The sequence below is a fragment of the Triticum dicoccoides genome, chromosome 4A (assembly GCF_002162155.2).
Source record: "Triticum dicoccoides isolate Atlit2015 ecotype Zavitan chromosome 4A, WEW_v2.0, whole genome shotgun sequence".
Lineage (NCBI taxonomy): Eukaryota > Viridiplantae > Streptophyta > Magnoliopsida > Poales > Poaceae > Triticum > Triticum dicoccoides.
Window position 1 is genome coordinate 499,753,369 of NC_041386.1, and position 4,256 is coordinate 499,757,624.

Here is a 4,256-nt window from a genome sequence, read left to right on the forward strand (position 1 = left end):
ATTACTCTCCCTTGCAAATATAGAAAAAATGTCAGACCTAAAAACATCTAACGTGCAAAGTCTCCTCCTATAGCTAGTTGTAGGTTCTAGATCATATGCTTAAAGATTTCTTGAAAATCATCCAACACATCATTTGTGCTAGGACACCATGTGCTTATGACCAAAGACTAGATAGCTCAAGGTTAATGCGTTCAACACACATTTGTGCATTGATGAGCATTCATCCATGTATCGTGTGCTAAGGAGCTAACGATGACGGTGGTTTTTGCTCTGATGTGCTTTAGCAACGACCATAGAAAGTTAGTCTAGGAACCCCTCTGGTGCCCTATTCACCAGTCTTTTGGACTCATCATTCTTCATGCAAATGGCTTATACAATAGCCCATAACCAATATTGTGTTTAATGTATTTTTTGTTCTGTAATTCATGTAATCAATTCATATGTTCAAAAATGTCTATGATGCATATTTCATAGAACACTTCTCTATGTAAACAAGTCCTGAAAGAATTTACTTCATATTGGGCACACAAAAACTACTTCATGATATTGTAACTTCATAATGTCACCACATTATGTATATATGAAGGAAATATGCCCTAGAGGCAATAATAAAGTTGTTATTTATATTACCTTATATCATGATAAATGTTTATTATTCATGCTAGAATTGTATTAACCGGAAACTTGATGTATGTGTGGATACATAGACAAAACACAATGTCCCTAGTAAGCCTCAACTAGACTAGCTCGTTAATCAAAGATGGTTAAGTTCTGTAGCCATAGACATGTGTTGTCATTTGATAAACGGGATCACATCATTAGGAGAATGATGTGATGGATAAGACCCATCCGTTAGCTTAGCATAATGATCGTTAAGTTTTATTGCTATTGCTTTCTTCATGACATATACATATTCCTTTGAGACTATAGAGGATTCGACACCGGACGCACGCTATTAGCTTCTGCAACGCATCGCTTCGCTGGTGAATATTTTGGCCGGTTCGTTTCTTTTGCATGTGGCTATGCCCTGGTCACCGAAGCAATGAGTCATTTACTATTGAGCCTTCTATATAACACACAAGCAGTCGAGAAGCACAGACGCTTCATATCGATTCGTATTACCATCACCTCTCCACCATATTTTTAACCAATCCTCCTATCTTAATCGACATCTAACACGGTTGTTTGTATATGCAGATCCCTTCGAGCTCCGGTGCGCACAACCTCATCCACCAAAGATAGAGTTTGATGTCGTCCACCACAATACACATGGATGGCGCCCCTGCCCGCCTGCTACGCGTCGCCAGCACCCACAACGCCTCCCAGGTCCCCGGCATCGGCTTCGCCTGACCACGTAGAAGCGCATGGACAGCGCCAGTGCTCCTCGGTGCCACGCATCGGTTTCTTCCGGACATCCACTTCCAACGGCCAGCATCGGCTTTGGCCGGCAGCGGATGCCTTCCACACCCACCCCGCGCCCGTCACATCTCCTCCTAGGATCTTGCTGCTACTCCTCGTCTAGCCCCTCCTTCCTTTGCTTCGGCATGGAGCCTGACGAGCCGTTCAGCATGTCTTGAAGTGGTAGAGTAAGAATAGGTGTTCTTTATTCTCTGGCTCTGCTTGACTCACAAAGTACTTGAATTAGTTTCGCCCACATAGGTAACTTGACCTTGCATATATACTGTAGGTACAAAATCCGCCTGAATGATTCACAGCTGGTCTAACTGCTCCCCATGGCAAGAGATTAAGTCCTAGAACTAAGGTGAGGTTATTCTGTTAAAAGTAAATAAAATGGTATACCTGACTTCCTGCCCACATTTTACAAGTAAGGAACCGTTGATTTGGGATCCATCTCGATGGCCCATAAGATAAATCATCTCACCCTACCATGATTAAGTACCGCGTGCATTTGTAGTTTTATCTGTTCCACGCTTAACATGGCCATTATTAGCCTCTATTCCGAGAAGGTTTGTAGTTTCTAGACCTATTTTTATTCCGCAAATCATTTTTTTATCAATGTTTCTAGAGCAGGAACATGCCTTTTCAACCGATTAATTTGGTATCTCTAAACCTTTAGTACCAATCCTGCTTACTCAATGGCTTCAAATCCAAACAAGCTTTGAGGCGCTTGATCCAAAGTTCCAAACCAGCCATACAATTTGTCGTTTCTGTATTAAGCATTTGAAAGTTCAGGTGGTCCTATCTTCTATTTTTAATTACTGATGTGTTCTGAACATATTTTGGAATAACCAAAATATATTGATGTTGCATGTTACTTTTGTCTAGATTATGGGGTAAAAAAGCTTTTGTATGGATTAGTTCTATTCCAATGATTCTCATGTTTAATGTTGTGAGTTACTTCCACATATGTGCACACCCGAGAGTGTTGACAAGTATAGGTCTGAACAATTGAAGGAAGATGATACAACAATAGTTGAAGGAAGGTCAACCTATTTTTCCATCCAATTCTCGTTAGTCCTCCATGGACCTAAAAATATTACTATGAAACAAGATACATATTGTTTAGAAGTTGCCAAAATTCCAGTGGATAAACATTAGGGCTCATCACTCCTTATGTTTACTAACCTCTATCTTAAATCTGCTTCCTTGTGAGTTTTATTTTTTATCTACGATGAACTTTGGTGGTTGTACTCTCGACTGCGAATTTCCCTATCTATATAAGTAAGAACATAGCCTCTAATTATCCTTACAGATTGTTATTCTTTGATTCCTATGGATTGCTTCCATTTTACACCTTTAATCTAATTAATTATGTTCAGCTTTGCGGAATCAGTAAGATTTACTTCACCATTCTCTCTTCATTGTTACATTTGTTCGGTTTACGTACAAGCCATTGTTTTGTAACACGTTATCCTGACTTCTCAAACCATGACTATTAAACAATTGCAATATTAACTAGAGTAGAATATTGAATGAATATAATATGCTTATGGACTGCCATGTTCAACTATTGACCAGAAGTTCATCACCGTGGTAAGTTTAAAAGCTTTCTCCCTTGACTGGTCTTCCCTTATTAAGTCAAAATTGGTTCGCCTTTTTATTTCATCATGAAACTTATTTTTATGCGAATTGCTATACAAACATTGCCTTAACTAACTATATCATGCTTTGGTTTTTATATGCAGAAATTATGGTACAAACTGAATTGGCATGTTCTGTTCTCACTCTCATCAACTCTTGCACACTATTTTCTTTCACTTTTCAAGTGCCAGTGCTCTGTGTCTATTAATGGAGGTGATTGTTTGTTGTCTTCGCGCGGTGAAGATAAACAGTGAGCTACGAGCCTACAATGTGGGCAACTAAGAATCGCTACCACCTATGAAACAAATCTCCAATGCCTATTTGATTTGCGGTATATTTATTTGTTCTTGGTGGGTGATATGTTTTTGATGCATAAATGGTTGGCAGGGCCATGATATTTTGTCAGTGGGAACTGAAACCACTAATGTTAATATTTTTTTGAAAGGAAACGTTATGTATTTTTGTAGCCAGTAGTGCATTGTTTAATCTCATGAAAAGGTTTTATTTTAGCCAAGAAAAGGTATGGTTGACAAGTATATCCAAATTATTTATATTTCATTTCTCTAATATATCAGATTCTTCTTGCTACACTTCCCGCAACAACGTGTGGGGTATCATCTAGTTAAAATTAATGATTGACGGTCATGACAGTGAACATTGTGTGTGCTATGGTACATGTCTACTATGCTCATGCTACAAGACACATGCGTAGTGCATAGTCTATGTTACCCTGAATAATCTTGGCTGTAAATATTTACTCTAACGATAAAGTCCAGTTGTGACTTAGTAGAGCTAAGTTACTTAATCTGTTTTCTTAATACCACCTAGCCAACCCAAGTTTGAGGTTTGTCTCTGTAGTAATATCTCGTATTTAGGTGGACAAAAATCCCTTTGTGACAAAAAATCTTAAATAGACTTTTGAAGCTATCCATTGAGATGACCGCAAAAAATCAACTCCCTACCCTACCTTTTTTAGCAACCAATATTGCTAAATTTCTCCTGCCATATTATGGTGTGGCCCTTTAGGCACAGGCTCCGATTGACTCCTATTTTCTTTTCTTTATCTCACCAAAAAAATTTCACTCACTCTATTACTCTCCCTTGCAAATATAGAAAAAATGTCAGACCTAAAAACATCTAATGTGCAAAGTCTCCTCCTATAGCTAGTTGTAGGTTCTAGATCATATGCTTAAAGATTTCTTGAAAATCATCCA

General features: G+C 38.4%; 1 long non-coding RNA gene across 1 annotated transcript; it reads left to right on the forward strand.

Annotated features, from left to right (window-relative positions):
- The first annotated feature begins 1,217 nt into the window (after nucleotides 1-1,217).
- Nucleotides 1,218-3,539, forward strand: LOC119286402. The gene is made up of 3 exons (XR_005140419.1): nucleotides 1,218-1,596; nucleotides 1,688-1,762; nucleotides 3,147-3,539. It is a non-coding gene; the product is annotated as an uncharacterized LOC119286402 (long non-coding RNA).
- Nucleotides 3,540-4,256: the final 717 nt, after the last annotated feature.